Genomic DNA, 17,436 nt, shown 5'->3' on the forward strand with positions numbered 1-17,436 from the left:
CCATAATATACTGCACTATCACAGGCCCAAAGCAACAAGACATACTTGTTCAAGTGACCATGAACTGAAACCTCTGACACTGTGAGCCAAAATAAACTTTACCTCCTTGTAAGTTGATTTACCTCAGGCATTTGTTACAGTAACAGAAAGCTGACTAATACACCCTGTTTCATTTCTAACATGGCACTTTGACCATCTCGTCTGTCTTTGCTATGCATCTTTGTCCAGTAGTGTGTAAGCACCATGAAAACAAGAACCATTCTGCCTTTTTCACCATGCTATTCCCACTGCCTACAAGAGTGTCTGGCACATGGCAAATACTCAAAATATTTACTTTAATACATGAATAAGTGCTTGTCTTCTCTACCCATTGCAAAATATTTTCCCTTACATATCCCTCTTACGTCTTCTTTATAGCCTTATAAAATGTAGACAATGCAAACATACAAAAATGTTCAGACAATGATCTATGTACTTGCCTCTAAGATGAAACAGAGGTTAAAATTTTGCTTCAGTAACTTCAGATTTATCCTATGTTTCTTTTATATTTTGAGTAAAATTTCATACCCTGTGTTTAGCTCTGTCCTTTCCTTTCAGTGGTAGCTGCTATCTTGAAGGTAAAGAATGCCATTTTAAAATATGTTTTAATAGTTTAATGATATGTTTGTGTTCATAAAACATAAAGGTGATTTTTCTTTGTTCTGAGCTTTTGGATAAATTGTTGCATGCATTATCTTTTGGTCATTTGGTCTCGGGTATTGAACAGTGCTGCTGAACCACAGAATTAAACAATGCTGGAACCAACCTACCTACTTACAGTTATAGGACATAATAAAGCTACTTATTATTTCAACCACGGAATTGGATTTGCCATTATGTATAGCTGGAAGCCTCCTAACTGTGATAGTCTCACTCTACTAACATTTCCCAGGGTTGAGTCCTTAAGCTGTAGCCAGGCTAGCAGTTTTGATTTGACTGTGGGTCTACCCAGGCATAGACAATTTTCTTTTCTCTTCTTCCACATTTCCCAGTTCAGAAGCTTTTGTATTTGTAATTGGTTGCTGTGTGCTATAATCTGACAGTTTGTGCCCCTTTACGTGTTGAAGTGGTTTTAATGAGATGGCAGGAGGAGGTGGAGATTTGAGGAAGTGATTAGGTCATAAAGGTGGAGCCCTCATGAGTGGGATTAGTGCCCTTATAAGGAATTGTCTTGTTCCATTTGGACTGATAGAACAAACACACCTTAGCCTGGGTAGTTTTTAAACAATAGAAAAAAATTGTTGTTCAAAGAGCTGAAGGCCGGGAAGTTGATGATCAAAGTGCCAATAGGCTCATGGCCTGGTGGGGCCCACTCTCTGCTGAGAAAGTGAACAAGCCCCCTCGGCTCTTTTGAGAGGGCACCAATCCATTCAGGAAGGCTCTGCTCTCAAGACCTCATCATGCGCAAAGACCCCAGCTCTTTGTACCACCACCACATTGGAAATTAGGTTTCAACCTAAGAAACCTAATTTAGGAGGAAACAAACACTCAGATCATAACAGGGGTTGAAGAGATCAGACTTCCTCCCTTCTGCTGCGTGAGGAAATACCTAGAGGGGACCAGCCATGAACCAGATGTAAGCACTCATCAAACACTAAATCTTGATGTTGGCCTTCCTAGCCTTTGGGACTGTAAGAAACAAATTTCTGTTGTTTATAAGTCAACCTATTTATGGTATTTTGTTTTTGCAACCTAATGGACTAAGACACTGTGTAACAAATTTTAGCGGCATAAAATAAAGTGGATGATCTCACCCAGTTTCTGAGGATCAGGAATCTAGGAGCATCGTAGCTGCATGGTTCTGGCTAGGCAATCTCTCATGAAGTATGTTGCTGGCTAGAGCCATGGCACATGGTCATTCATGTGACAGCTTTCAGGAGAGTTCTGTTCCTTTCCATAGGGCAGCTCACATAATGTGGCAGCTGGCTTTCCCCAGAGCATGTCACTGTGCACCCGCCCACACCCATGTGGCCATCACACTGGGAGGTATTTGACACTCACTGTCATGTTCCACAGTGCCCCTTAGATCAAGTCACTTCTCCCCACCCTATTGAATGGAGGATGCAGAGGAGGCTCATCCCCCAATACAATCTGGACCCACCACTGTCTTCCCCTCAGATTGCTTCTCATGGCCTTTAGAATAAAGTTACTGTTTTCAAGGTTTGCATATATCACTAGCCCATCTCCAGAACATGTTCTATTCTAATTCTTTATTCTCTACTCTCTTCACTTTGTTGTTCTTTTTAGGTCTGAAGTTCAATGTCCCTTTTTTTAGGGAAGCTTTTCTGACCCTCACATCCTGTTACCACCTTCCAGAATGTTCTCTCCTCTCTTGTGTTACTTGTCACATTTGCTTGATGTATAATTCCCATCCAATCTGTAAGTCTGCAAGGTAAGGGATCATGTAGATTGTATTCAGAGCCCTATCCCCTGGACCTGAAATGATGCACACAGTAGGCATGCAGTAAATTATACTAAGTGAAGATGAATAATGTTTACTTGATTAAGTTTTTCTCAGTGTCCTTTACTTCCTTCCATAGATAGAGAAGAGTTGCTTTATTTCCAAACCCTTCTTACTCCATTGAACCAGACATTCAATGTGAGATCTCCTCAGGGGATTTTCTGGATCCTGGGCAGCTTCCAATTGGAACAGGCCTCTCAGTTTCATCCTCAAGTAAATTCCCCCCTCTGCCTCTGGACATCCAGCTGGAAGCATAAATTCTGAGGCAATATATATTTTAAATGTGCATTTGCCTCAAATCAATATAGAAACATAACCTAACTTAATTTACAGTATCTATTAATTTTGACCAACTACTTGAAGGGAGGGTATTTTTGAAAACCCCAAGATAAGATGTGCATAGATAACAGTAATAGTCAACATTGATGGAGCTCCTCCTGTAAATACCAGCCTCATTTTAATCTTTTCACCGAAATGATAAGGTGGCTACTATCCTTTTTATGGATGATGAACTGGGACCCAGGGGGCCAGTGAATTTGCCTGAGTCCACATGTCCAGTAGGGAGTAGAGCCCTGATCCATACTGGGTCTGGGACTACAGGGTCCTTTATTGTATCACCATGCCCACCCCCGCAGGATTGCCTTCTCTGGGAATTAGTTTATTTTTTATTTCCTTCCTTCCTCCTGGTTTTAACTCTTGGGCTTGCCACTTGGATCATGAACAAACTTTTTGCCAGTGTTATTTATAAAACTGTGCAGTTCAGTTGCATAACAGATAGTTTTTAAAAAAAAAATGAAGTTCATAAATATCCATATGAAAGCCAAGACCAGGTTTCCCCTGGTGATTCAGGAGCACATTGACTGTGAAGCATAGAAGCTCACCGACTTTTAGCAATTTGCATGAAGAATGACACACAGTCAGAAGAATGTGGTCAGAGAAAGAACCACAGACGTCCTTACCCCTTTGCATGGTTCCAAAGTGGAAAGAGAACGGAGCTGACCCAGACCTGGAGGCTGAACATGGTTGCCTGTTGTGTAGGTCAACAGCCGGAATTCATTAGGGCTGGAGACTACCTCCGTGGGGCCAGCTAGGGCAGGCTGTGGTGGAAGGGCCACAGCCCTTCTGTCTTTTTCACAGTGCCACCCTTCTCTGTCCCTGGCCCTGCCTGACTTGAGCTTTGTGTTTTGTGCTGTTGGTGAAAACCGAACTTAATTACCAGACGTCTGGGACGCCGCTCAGTTTGCAGACCCCTCTACCCAGACTCTTGCTTCTGGCTCTTCCAGTGTGCGGTTGCTGCTAGCTGCTGATCTGCAGAAGTTACAGCTTGGGAACCGTTGGCATCCACAAAGACCGCCTTCTCTGTTGTTCTCCCTGTGTAAGCCACATGCTACCAGCCTCCCTGGTGGCAATGGAAAAGAGGACAGATTTTGTCAAAGAGTCTCATCCTTTCAAGTGAAAATTAGTGCATATTATAGCTTGAATTAAATGGGTGTCCTGACTCCATCGACTGCAGAAATTGTTGGTTTCTAGTTGCTGATAGTAAGGGATAATTCTTAATTCCAGGTATCAGTCTCTACTTCCCAGTATGCTTCTTAGCCTTTCCCACCCATAGGCTTTCATGTGATTCACTCTTCCCTGGAGTGTTTGTAGGAGGTAAAGGGAGGAGGAGGAGACCAGCATCAGGGAAACAGCTAACATTTATTGAATATCTATTCTATTTTAGGCACTGTTCTGAGCTCTTTACTCCAACCTTATACAGGCAGGTACCCTTATTTTTTTCCACTTAGCAAATGCAAAAACTAAGTCCATCATAGGTGAAATAACATGCCCAGGTGTTCGTAAGTGGTAAGGGGTCTATCTGGATTCAGAACTAGCTAGCATGTGCTAACTCAGCATTCGGGAGAGTCCTGCAAGTGTGCACGGTGCAGGTTATAGCTTAGAGCCAACAACTGTACGTATGCACAAAATCACTTTCCCCAAATCTAAGAAATACTTGGTCAATTTTTCAATTTTATCTTATGACAATGAATGAATCTAAAAGAGTTGGGAGTTTGCAAGTGAGACTTTGAACAAGGCTAGGGGATGCCTCTGACTCCACAAACTGTAGGCAAAAATGTTGCATATAATTTTGAGAAGTTCAAAGTCCCTCTAAAGTACTTCTTCTAAGGGACCCCATGGAACTCCCAGATTAAGAAACTGTGACTTGGAGCAATATTAAACTTGATCAATATGAGAAACTAACTTGATATAATAGCAACAGAGGAAGCTAAACTCAGGTAGGAAAATAGAAATTTGTGTAGGATTATATGGCCTCAGGTGGACTTTCCTGTTTCAGATAATAGCTTCCCTGACCTTCTCCCAGCTCAGGGATTATTGTGGATTTCCACAAAGTAATAGTAGTTTATTGCTTTGAGTTCTTTGAAGAGATGAGTTCACTCCTTTGTAGAGTATCTTTCTGACAGTTTCCAGGTTACCTAACCTTAGAAAATTTGCAAACTCAAATTAGTGACACAAAAAGCAAGCAGACTCCTGCGGAGATTCTAGGAACACAGGAAGGGCCTGTTTTTAGGTCTCTGAACCTGGGACTTTCTTAGCCAATCAGCTTTGTAGGGGAGGAAAAAAAATCTTTAAACATCTGAGGTTTACTGGAATCCTGTAAATTAGACTAGCAAAAGACAGATTAACAAGAGAAAAAAACAAAAGACATTAATTTAGAGAAATACAAAAACTTTTATGCATGGGAACAAGTACTGATGAATAGCTTAAAAGGGTGGTGAGGATTTGGGGTAGCATCTTAGCTTAACAATAGCATCTTAACAAAAGAACAACATTTGTAGAGAAGTGGTAAGAGAAGGAAAAGGATTTTGAACTTCCTGACAAATATATGGAAAACTCTTGGAAAATAAGGATTGCTGTGTAGATTCTTCGTGGGCTGATAAAAGTCCCCAAAGGCTCACATGTGAGACAATGCAAGAAGGTTCAGAGGAGAAATGATTGGGTTGTAAGAGTCTTAACCCAATTAGTGAATTAATTCCCTGACAGGGATTCACTGGTAACTGAAGTGATAGGGTCTGGCTGGAGGAAATGGGAATTGGAGCATGGCTTTGGAGTATATATTTGTATCTGGTGAGTGGTCTCTCTCTGCTTACTGATCATGATGTGAGCTGCTTCCCTCTGCCACTCTCTTCCACCATGATGTCCCGCGTCAACTCGAGCCCAGAGGAATGGAGCCTGTTGTTTATGTATTGAGACTTCTGCAATTGTGAGTCCCTAAACTTTTCTTCCCCTAAAATTACTCTGGTTGGTTCCATTAGTCTTAGCAGTGAAATAGCTGACTAAAACAGTGAGGGTTTTCTCTGGGCATCCTTAGGACAGATAATACAGATGATAGTTAATATTTATTGTGATGGCACATGCCACAATCCCAGGGACTCAAGAGACTGAGGTAGGAGGATTGCAAGTTTGAGCTGAGTCTTGGTAATATATCAAGATTCTGTTTGAAAATAGGAAATAAAAATGGCTGGGGATCTAGCTCTGTGGTAGAGTAGCCCTGGGTTCAGTCTCCAGGAGTGGGAAAAAAATTGTGCAGCTAGAATGTGCTAGGCACTGTGCTACAGGTCTTCCATGCATAAACTCATTTAACCCTTCCAGTGGCCAAGAAAGTGGGTTTGATTATTATTTTCATTTTGTAGAGAAGAACACAGATTCAGAGATTTAGTTAGCTTGCTTGAAGTCAAGCAGTCAGAAAGTCACGACTGAAGGATTTGAACCCAGGGCTCTGAGTGCTGAGTGCTCGCTTCTGGTCACTTCATTGCAAGGTGCTCCTACCAGGACTGGGAGTTTAGAAACTCCTCTTTAATGAAGCCATTCATGTCAGGGTTCCCACCTTTCCAAACCTGCTCAGAGCCCTGGGCTTTCACCCTCCCTCAGGTTTTTCTCACTTTCTTTTCCCTTCCACTTCAAATGCTTACTCTTTACTTCTGGCCTTCAACAATAGTTGAGGATCACTTACCTTCTTGTGGGGCTTGCTTTGGGCTCAGCACCCTCCAGTACCAAATCATCAGCATGCTCCAACAACTTAAAGAATAAAATTGAAACACTCTGGTGGCACTCAGAATCTTTGCTACATTCAAACTCTACATCCATTTGTCTCTAATCTTCAGTTGGCTTTTCTATGGTTGGTTTTGTTCTGTATGCCTCTACATAACTATCTTCTATCATCTATCTGTCTCTTCTATTTATCAAAATTGCTTAAAAGGCATTTTAGTGGTAGGTCTTGCCATGGATCTTTTGGGGGAAAGTACAAATGCAAATTATGACCTACAATATAAACACCCACCATTTCCTATGGAATCAGCCAAGTTCCTAGATAGTCCTTTTTATACTCCCCTCTCTGGCTTGTGATAGGTCTTTCTTAGACTTCAGGCCAAGCCTCTTTGCTCCAGGAAGCTTTCTTACTAGTCCTGGCTTGAAATGGTCACCTGTTTCTCCTGATTTTGGCTTTTAAATCTGGTAGTACAAACTGGGACCAGCTATGGTCCAAGGCCCAATTCCACATTAGACCTGGGCATATCTTGCTTTGCCATGTCCAGCTGAGTGATATTGAGCAGGTTAGTTAATCCTCTGAGTCTCCATTTCTGCATCCATATTATGTAGATAATACCACCTACTGTACATCATGACTAAATGATTAAATACAATTCTGTAGAGGCAGAAATGTACCTAAAATATTTAAATACAATTTTATAAGGGCAACATTGTAAGAGTCTGTATAGCCTAGTGGCTTGGACAATAGCCTCTGGATCTGGTTGCCCTGCACGTTCCTATTCTAGCTCTACCCCTTACTGTGTGACCTCACATGTGTTATTGAACTCAGTAGCTCAATTTTCCTACTCTTGTAGGAAACGAAAAGATGGGTTTACTGTGAAAAGACAGGAGGGAAGGCACCTGGCACAGAGAAGCTGATAAAAATCAGACATCTTGTAAACCATTCTTTTTACTCACTTCAAGATGTGGTTTGCAGTGCAGGTACCTAAACTGAGCTTCCTCACCGTACAGTGTCTCCAAGCTCCATGACCTGCCTGACATATGCTCAGGAGTCATTTATACCGCTGAACTTACTCACCATCATAAGAAGATGAGCAACTGCCCCCTGCAGCCTACAGATCCAGACTAGGATCTCTTTCCAAACTAGGATTCTTAGAGCAGAGGGAGGGGAAAGAACTTAGAGGTAAGAGTGTTGGGAGGGAAGAGGGGTGGGCGTCTCTTCTCCTCCCATCACCGATTCCCTCTCCCGAGGCCATTGGGTTCCACGTGTGCCATGAGGGCAGCCGCAGCCAACCCGTGTGCCAGGCGTCCACGGTGGTGGGGCAGTGGGGTGAGAAACCACCCCTGCCTCACCTGAGTGGCCCGTGGCCCCGCCTACCTGGATACCCGTCCAGGTGCTGCGGGACGCACCCTCCACCCAGGTGCGGGATATCTGGAGCCCAGAGGACCCGCAGCGTCCCCGCCCGCCCTGGTCCCCGGCCTCGGGGCACCGCCACACCTTCCCGGGACCCACAAGGGTTAAGGCAGCGGAGAGCAGAGGTTTGGGCTGACGTCGCTCTGGCTGAAGGTGGTTTCCCTGGGATGAGGATGGGAGAGCCCGGCAGCGAGCTGAAACCCGAGCTGCCGCTCAGCCGGAGCTTGGGGAGGTCCCTGGAAGAGCCGCCATCCCGCGGGCCTCCCGCGTCCCTCCTCTAGCTCCCCCGCAGTCGCTGGGCTCGGCACCACCGCGGGAAAGATGGAGCTGGACCGGTGGACGCAGCTGGGGCTCACGTTCCTGCAGCTCCTTCTCATCTCGTCTTTGCCAAGAGGTACTGTAACCCATAGGGTCCAGGACGCCTCGAGAAGGGGACATTTCCCTCTAGGGGGCTGACCCAGAGCAGGACCGGGAGTCTGGGCGGGGGACTTTCTCTGGTGATAATCTCGGGGCTTTACTGGTGACCCCGGAGGGTCTGTTGCCTTCGCTTAGTAGGGGATACAGTTTTGTCATCCGTAATTGTGAGACTGGACTGCCTCAGGAAGGGGGACGAGCTCCAGTATGATCTGCTCAATTTTAGTTTATCTGCTTTAAAACATGAAATTACCTTGGGGAATCAATTCAGAGTGAGTTGCAAGCTTTGATTTGCAAAAGCAAAGTTTCCCCTGGAAAGAGCTCCCGCAGAGGTGAGCTGGAAAGAGAGGGGAATAAAGAGCAGGGCTTGCCTGGGTGTTCCTCCTAGTGAATCTTGCTTAATGCTGTCTTACAACAATGTATCTGAACAGAATTCCAACACAAGAGATTTCTTCATCCAGCATAGACACACTTTCTGATAAGAAAGAGAAAGAAGAGAAAGAAAGCTGGGGTTAAAAGTGCAAGCTGTTTCTGGGATGTTTGTTTTGAAGGAATTTTGGTTTCTTTGTTTCTCACATGCCATTTTTCTGAGCCACAATTCCCAGGTCAAATGGGCTTCCAGGACAAGTGAGGCTGGGACATGACTCAGAGCTCCTGGAAGCCTGTTGACCTAGCAAAGGACAAAAGCCAGGGAGTGGAGTATCTTCTAATGGCTTGCTGCCAGGCAGGGAAGCAGGGGCTTCTTAGGAGCCTCTATCCTTATATGGCTCCAGGGATGAGGTGTCACATCAGGTGAGACTTATGAGGTAAAGGCTTGAGATGTACAGACGTGACAAAATAGGGCAGCTTTGTGCAGGAGCAGGTATTGTGAACCTGGCTGCCTGTTCCCTGTGCTCCATCTCTGCAGGTGGTCCAAGTAACAAACAGAATAAATGGGGTGGTGAGGATGCTGAGTGCTATGGTCTGCGATAGGGAGGGGGACACAGCCTAAGATACATCCCTCATCATCAACAAAAAACCTCTCCCCCACTTGGGCTGATCCTTTTCATTTACTTGGAGCCTGCCTGCCCCCAGGTAAATCTTCCTTAGTGATGTATCATCAAAATGGTGAGAGTGTTTCATTTGAATTTTACCTCCAAACTATCTGGAGCAGCCCAAAGACTAATGAAGGACAGAGGAGTTCTTCAGCAGTGGCTGATAACCCATAAGCCTAAACACTTGACCAGGGATAAGTTGAGGACTCCTCCCTCCTCGATCTCCAAACTTCCAGGCTGTGGTAGCCTTCTTTAGACCAACTCCAGAGGACCCTGGTTCTTGTCTGAGTGCCAGGGCTTGGTGGATGAGATTGCTCATTAACAAACAAACAAACAAATAAAACAAAACAAACAAAACAAAGCTCAGCTGCCCACTGATCTGAAAAACCCACTTCTTACCGACCTGAGAATCTCTTTTACCTTTTGCTATGGAAAAGCATTGGGGAGGGTGTGTGATTTGTTGTCAGCCAATCTGTTGATGGAACTGGAGAGCTGTTCCATGTGTTTAACAAGGGTATTTCAGTTGTTCACATTTGGAGGGAAGGCAGAGGAATAGAGTGGAGAAGGAAAATATTTCTTCATGTAGTGAACGAGTCCACTCCCTGTTGGAATTTTGAATCTGGCCCCTGACAAGAAAAGCTTGGAAGCGTGTTTGTTCTAATTCCTTTGCTGAAAAGAGTGTTGGATAAAACGTAAACATCCACTGGGATGGAATGGGTGATTGTTGTTGCTCATGAGCATGTGATACATGTTGGAGGATGAGCATCCAGACACTGGGCCAAGTGATAAACCTAACATAAACAGCATGTGAGAAGGGAAACCCAACTCCAGTGACTTCACCAACAGCAGGAGCTCTGCCAGAGTAACTCTGCCTAAGAGGAAAACCTCATTTAAAATATGGGTCTCTTGGGAAATGAAACCTTAATATGGATAACTTCACAAGTGTTACTTCCAACAGACGTTAGCTTGTGGGGAATGAACACAAATGTCAGTGGGGGAGATAATTTGAAGTGCAGATATTCAGTGGGTAGGAGCAGCCCGCTGAGAAGGGGAATGTGGAGAGGAAGCTAGGGAGAAGGAGTGGTAAGAAAAAATGAGATTTTTTTTTTATAATGGGATGTGTTAGCACATTCCAGGGTCAGAGCTAGGAAAACTGAGGAAGAGGGTGTTCATCCCAATATACTCTGAAAGTTTCTGGCACCTCAAAAGGAAAATAATTTTGTGGTGGGATCATGGATTTTTGGAGCTGAGAGTGACTTTAGTGGTCAGTTTAGTTTGGGTCCTTTGTTTTCAAAAGACAAGGAGACTGGACATCTAGCTGACACCTAGTGACATTTATGATCCAAAGGCTTTAGTGCATTAATTATGAGATTTCCCCACTTGATAAAGTAGGTATTATTGCCATCCCTGCTTTACAGATGAAGTTCAAAGAGGCTCTGTGATTGGTTCCAGGGTACACATGCATGATTCTTCAAAAAAGTTAAACCTAGAATTGCCATTTGATCTAATGATTCCACTTCTGGGCATATACACAAAAGAATTGAAAGCAGAGACTTGAACAGGTATTTGTAAACTTATGGTCCTAGTATATTACTCCCCAAAGTCAAAAGATGGAAACAACCCAATGTTGGTCGGTGGATAAATAAAATGTGCTATAGGCATAGAATAAGATATCATTCATGTTTAACAATGAAGGAAACTTTGATACATGGTATAACATGGCTGAACCTTGAGAATAATATACTATATGAAAGAAACCAGACACAAAAAAAGACAAACATCACGTGATTACATTTATGTGAGGCACCTAGAATAGTCAAATTCATAGAGACAGTGGGATGGGAGTTGTCAGGAGCAGTGGAGAAGAAGGAACAGATGTTATTGTACAGAATTTCAGATGTAAAAATTCTAGAGATAGATATGGGTGATTGTTGTACAATTGTGTAAATGTATTTTTAAAAAATTTATTTTAGTTGGGTGTAAGACCTTCGTTTCATTTATTTATTTTTATGTAGAGCTGAGGACTGAACCCAGTGCCTTACATAGGCCAGGCAAGCACTCTACCCACTGAGCTACAACCTCAGCCCCTGTGTGAATGTATTTAAGGCTACTAAACTATGTATATAAACTATGTATATAAACATAGTTGGAAAGATGGTTTTATGTTATATACATGTTGCCACAATAAAAAAAAAAAATTAAAGTCTACGTAAGCAGATTAGGGGAGCCTATGGTGAACCGCATTGTCCAATGTCTGAGCCCAAGTTTGCCCGTTAGCTGATTGACTTACACTCACACATTTAGCATGTGGGTAGATGGTGCTTATGCACATCTAACCTTGACAAAGTTCCAGGACACACAGGAAGAGGGGAAAAGCCCTTGCTAGCTCCCGTTGCTCTGTCTTGGCTGACTGTGGCAAAGAGGAATGTTTCAGAGCTGAAAACTGCAAACTGGCAAGCTTCAGGTCACATGGCCTGCAGAAGTATTTAGCAGGACACGGTGCTTGGAAATGTGTGAACCTGAATGCCTTGAGGGAGTTTGGGTCCTCTCTATGGCCTAACACTCATCTGCTAGTCTCCACTGGCATTTAAGTTTATGACCTCCATTTCTGAGAGGGATGGGGAGGAAGGCCACATGCTGAATGGGGACATCATGCAAGTTGAATAAAACTGCTTAGGAATAATTGACCAACAGGACTTTTAAAAGCATCTTCTACAGGAGATTTTTATAAGACTGGAATATATTTGAACTTGTGTGTTTCGTGAAATGTAATCTCAGCTCTCTCTGTGACCTCCTATTCAATGCTTTATTCTCATGAATGACTACCAGTGTGACCTTTTGGTGGAAACTGAGGACAAAGCTGGTGCTATAACTGGGCTTCATAAACTGTGAGTCAAGCACTTTTGGACATGGAAGCCCAGAAGCAAAGGTGACTTTGAGCATGTAAGTCCTTTGGAAATAGCCAGAAGTCCTGGGGAGGTCTTTGGAATGTCACTGGCACAGACTATGGGTTTGATTTAATCTTCCCTACATCTAAGTTGCACTGAGGAGTTAGAACTGGCTGAGATAATAATGTCTGAGAGACCTAATGATTGGCATTGAGTTAGAAAATGATTTCCACCTGCCTCAATGAGGGTGAACAATCCTGATACAGTAGAACACTTCTCCCCTGATCCAAACTCTAGAAATGGCAGTTGATTTGAGGCCTGTGCACATTGGGGAAATTGTCATTTCCATGATAAATGAGGGAAGGTGTGCACCTCCCTTGTCCTCTAAGGGAGAGGGGTGAGCAAAGGAACTGTCACCCTCACCATAGGGATGTTTGAAAGTCACAAGCCCTTCCCTCCTCATTTTAATTTAAAGAGGAGAGAAATACTGTGTTTATACTTTCCAGTTCCTGAATTCCAGGGCAGAGGACCCAGAAGCCAGCTGGAACATTGAATGCTACCAGATCGGTGGCAGAACGTCTACCAGATTCCAAGCCTGGTCTATGTTTAAGGAAATCTGTTTGTCAGCCTTCACAAGATGTAGGCCAAAACCATACATTTAGAACAGAGAGAAAGAAGTAAAAAAAAATGCAGGACAGATCAGGTTTCATAACTGTGAACAAAATGACTCAAAGAAGGCAGGGGATTAGGAGTTGGCTGGAGATGGTCCACTCTCTGAGGAACTGAGACTTTCTGCCTTCTCCCCAGGTTTATTTCTTATATTTTTTTATGTTACAATTACCTGTGTGGCACAGACTCAGTGCCCGTTTGGGTTGAGAGGGACGTAGGTAGGGATCACACATCAAATTCTTCACATCCATGATAGAAATTCCAAGGGTGGAAGCACACCTTAATGATCTAATCCCAAGACTGGTCACACAGATAGTTTGTTGATGGAGTTTGTGATAAGTGCCAAGCATTCTTCTATATGCCTTACATGCATTTACTTGATCCTTACAACAGATCCAGGAGGTAAGTACTGTTATCATGAGCTCCAGGTCACACACAAGAGAACTTAGGTAAAGGTTCAGTACTTATCAGGTCACATGTCAGCTGTTTGTGTATTAAGTCCAGGCAGCCCGATTCCATAAGACATGTCCTGACACCCTGCACAATATTACTACAGTAAGTGGCTGGACCAATTGTGGCAGATATGCTGGCTGTATTTTGGCTAAATATGACCCCAGTGTAGGGAGAGAAGTTTGATTATCCCTTGGACTTTCCAGGTGCTCAGATTGGCCTATATAAGCTTATGTGTGCCATTATGGGGGGGAGGGTGCTGGTTGATGCTCAGAAGGAACAGAAACAGTAGCCATGGTGGGGCCATATGAATCTTAACAGGAGACATTTGCTTGAGGAAACCAAGATGCTAAGCAGACCCTGAATCCAACCAGTTTCTGGGATAACCGTCCAGTATCATGCATCTCACTCTGATTAAACTCTGGACATGGAAAGTTCTTTGTTCCATGGTCAACTTTTATAATTCAAGTCACGCATCCGTTTCCATAGAAACAGAATTAAGGATGAGACATATTTGAAGTCTGGCCATGACACTACGTATCACTGCTCCTTTATGGATTTGTTCTGTCAAGTTCATCAATGTGTGCACTTTTAAGCCATGGGATTGCGGGGAACAGGTCCGGAATGAATAAGAGAAAACTATCCCCTTCCTTCTTTTTTTGGCATATTGATGGATATTGCAGAGAACAGACTCGATCTCCCTTCATTAGTACTAGGATGGGTTTTAACCAATTCATTTCAACCTTGAATGAGGACCTACTATCTGCAGATACCAATGACCTGGGTCTTATATCAAGTAGGTAAGATCAGTGCCATCCTTGGATGAGTGGTGAGTGAAGATGCCTCTTTTTGCCACCCTTTGGTTTCTGGAGTTGGCTCAATGCCTCAGCTCCTGCAGGCTTGGAGTTGTGATCACCGCCACTCTGAGATTCTGGCTGTCTCAGTGTTGAGTTAGTGGTTTGGCAGCCTGCATCTGGGTAAGTAGCAGTCTGGTCAGTTGGTTTGGTGATTGGAAAACCAGGACTGCTGCTGTCAGAACACAGTGAGGAACACATACTGCCAAGTTGAGCTCATGGGGAGATTGCAATTTTCCTCATAAGCTGAAATCACATTTGGTTTAAAATAAATCCCAGCCATTTTAGCACCAAAACTCTGAATGGTGGGGTGCGTGTGTGTGGGCGGGGATGTTGGCTGCATTTACTTCAGATCAAATGAATTGTTTGGGGACTCTGACAAACTAAACTGTCAAATGTTTTCAAACCCAGTTCCCCTTCCATGTACTTGAAAGGATTCCATTGAAAGTTATCAATAAACCCTAGCATCGTGGGATCACTCCTCAGGAGTTGACAGCGATGGTGGAGAACACCTGAAGTGATTTAGGATAAATTTTCTGAGCTGAACTTTTAGTTGGAAACATCTGCTTCCGTGTTTCCCAACTTGGTCGTTGCTCACCTGGATGCTCCTGGCTCACCTGGATGCCCTCAGAAGGAAAGACACTGCTGGTGATCAAAAGGCTTGGTCTGTTTTTCTGCCACTAGGGGGTGAACTGCTTGCTTCCAAATGGTGTTCAGCCTCCTTTATGGCAAGCCTGGCTCCTGGGAAATCCAGTGGTAGGACAGAGTGGGTAGGTCCTGAGTCCTTGTGGAAATTTGCTACAAACTGCAGTAAACAAAAATATCCAGGGGCTGGGGATGTGGCTCAAGCGGTAACGCGCTCGCCTGGCATGCACAGGGCACTGGGTTCAATCCTCAGCACCACATAAAAATAAAATAAAGATGTTATGTCCACCGAAAACTAAAAATATAAATATAAAAAAAAATCTCTCTCTCTCTAAAAAAAAAATCCAGCAATAATGAACCCCAAGGTCTGCTCACTCTGCATACTTGAGACTGAAAAGCCACAGCAAGAGAGGATGCTCACACGTCTCAGTCTTCGTCACAGGTAACCTTCATCTTGGCTTCACATGCCTCCCAAGTCCATGTCCAGGTATCTACGCAGCAGTATTTACCAAGCACCTGTCAGGTGCTCAGCTTGTTTCCAGGGACTGCACTGCCTTGGTGAAAAGAAGACAAAGTCCTTTTCCTTAAGCGCTTGCAATCAATTGAGAGAATTTAAGGCCCAGCCTGGCATCTCCCTCCCAAAGTGGGCCTTGGGGATTGCTAATCCTGGGAGATTTTAATCAAAAACAAACAGAAAACAGGATATAATGATGAAATAAGTCTGGGAGATGTGGAGATTGACTATACACAACGCATATATAGATCTGCAAAGTTCTGCAACAAAGAAAGCTGTAATTAGCATTTTACAAAGATATTTGATCACAGAGTCTTTCTTTTTCTTTTCTTTCTTACTTTCTTTTTTCTTTTCTTTTCTTTTTTTTGACATAAGACTGTACTATCCAATGGAATTAGTGCTCCATGGAACAAGGTTTTACAAACTCTGGTTTCTTTCTCTTAAAGCATTGAAGAATACCTCACAAAGACACAGGACTGGGTAAGAAGGGCATTTGGGAATCTGTAAAACATGAGCTTCTCTTCAGATGTTTGCTGAGAGATGGGCCGGAAGTCTGCTGTCCTTGTCATTCAGTATGTGCTAATATGTTGGAAAGACCATAGAATCGATGGCTTATCCCTGTTGCTGTGCGTGTGCAAGTCCTCGCCAGAATTGACCTGCATGTGTCATTGAGAAGACTCTTTTCGGGGCTGGGGATGTGGCTCACGCGGTAGCGCGCTGGCCTGGCATGCGTGCGGCCCAGGTTCGATCCTCTAAGGCAAGAGCTGTGTATTGACTTCCACTTAGATGTATCCTCCCTTCAAAAATGAGAATATTTGATCCTCCTTCTAATCTCTGGGGACACTGAGTCCAAGGTCCCTTTATCACCAATTAGCCCCCTCCCCCTACACACAGAGGCTTGACTCTAATCTCTTGTTATTTATTCTGTCAGTTCTGGTGTATCTCAGTCACCATGACCCTGATTTGCCCAACCTAGAAATGGTCTGTATCTCATAGAGGTGTGCATGAGTTTAAGTCAAGGGCTGGGGATGCAGCTCCGTGGCAGTCTGCTTGTCTAGCATGCATGAGGCCCTGGGTTCAATTCCTAGTGCTGCCAAAAAAAAAGGTGTTTAGTGAGCCCCTGTTTGCTCTCTCTGGGACCCACTTTCTTCCTGCCTTTACTTATATCATTCCATTGTCATGCATCACAGTTTCTCTCTTGGCCATCACATTTGGCCTGCCTTGTCTCTCTGCCCAGTCTTATTTCAGATAGAATGAGTACAGTGACTGTGGGTGAGAAATAAAACCAGCAGTTTCTATGAAGGACGTTCTGACTACGTAGAATATGGGAACCTAAGATCTTCTCTGCAAAGATTCAGCCCTACTTTCCCTATGTGTGGGATCTGTCTTGGATGTGATCTCTTGGTATGGATGTAATTGTGTTTACATGTGCAGGAGAATACAGGTGCAGATGTGAACGTGTACATATTGTGCAGATGTATGAATGTGTGTGTGGACAGGGTATAGAGTACTGGGACAGGCCAGGGTTTGAATCCTACCTGTCTTTTATGGAGAGTTTTCTCGGAGGCAAATTGATTGACCTCTCTAATGTAGCCTTATCACATTCCAATCTGGAGACTGAGTCGATTCGTGTTTATATCACAGGTTTATTGAAGGCACTAAATGAGGCAATTTATTTAAAATACTTAGCTTGATAGAAAGGTAGTATTCAGAAAATTAAAGTCTCCTACTCTCCTTCCTTCTTCTGTTTTTTCCTACGAGCACGTTTCACGAGGAATTTGAGCAGCAGCAGTACCAGGAGTTTCATCTACAGGAGAATGGACTTGATCTTGAGGCTTACTTCATCAGTCTAGGATCCCATCCTATGACAACCCTCAATATTCACCTTGTGTTTATCCCTCAAGGCTTGGTCCCTTCCCTTGGTTACATCATTCATCTGCCTTCCAGCCTTAGAGGAAATGCTTTCCACATGCTGTGTTTGAGATGGGGCCACTGGCAGGCTTTTGC

The 17,436-nt window shown here is 43.7% G+C and overlaps 1 pseudogene; it reads left to right on the plus strand.

The window, feature by feature from the left end:
• The first annotated feature begins 8,282 nt into the window (after window positions 1-8,282).
• The window catches only part of LOC143387991 (inactive serine protease PAMR1-like), a 73,385-nt pseudogene continuing 64,231 nt past the window's right edge, over window positions 8,283-17,436 (plus strand).

Source organism: Callospermophilus lateralis, unplaced genomic scaffold (assembly GCF_048772815.1).
Source record: "Callospermophilus lateralis isolate mCalLat2 unplaced genomic scaffold, mCalLat2.hap1 Scaffold_183, whole genome shotgun sequence".
Classification (NCBI taxonomy): Eukaryota; Metazoa; Chordata; class Mammalia; order Rodentia; family Sciuridae; genus Callospermophilus; species Callospermophilus lateralis.